Below are 336 nucleotides of genomic sequence, written 5' to 3' on the forward strand. Positions count from 1 at the left end.
ATATATATATATATACATATATATATATATATACGTATACACATAATATATATATATATACCACGTATATATAATATATACACGTATATATATATAATATACATACAGGTATATATATAAAATATACACATACACGTATATATATATATATATATATACACGTATTTTAATGATATATATACATAATATACGTATATATATTATAAGTACAAATACAGACGCACATATATATGTTATATATATATTTATATATGTCGATATATATATATATATATATATATGCATACATATGCATATATATATTATATATATATATATATATATATATATATATAT

At 13.4% G+C, this 336-nt stretch overlaps 1 protein-coding gene across 10 annotated transcripts in view; it reads right to left on the minus strand.

Annotated features, from left to right (window-relative positions):
- Positions 1 to 336, minus strand: part of LOC106880485 (homeobox protein Meis1) — a 261,086-nt gene that overhangs the window by 184,807 nt on the left and 75,943 nt on the right. The window lies entirely within an intron of this gene.

Source organism: Octopus bimaculoides, chromosome 16 (genome assembly GCF_001194135.2).
Source record: "Octopus bimaculoides isolate UCB-OBI-ISO-001 chromosome 16, ASM119413v2, whole genome shotgun sequence".
Classification (NCBI taxonomy): domain Eukaryota; kingdom Metazoa; phylum Mollusca; class Cephalopoda; order Octopoda; family Octopodidae; genus Octopus; species Octopus bimaculoides.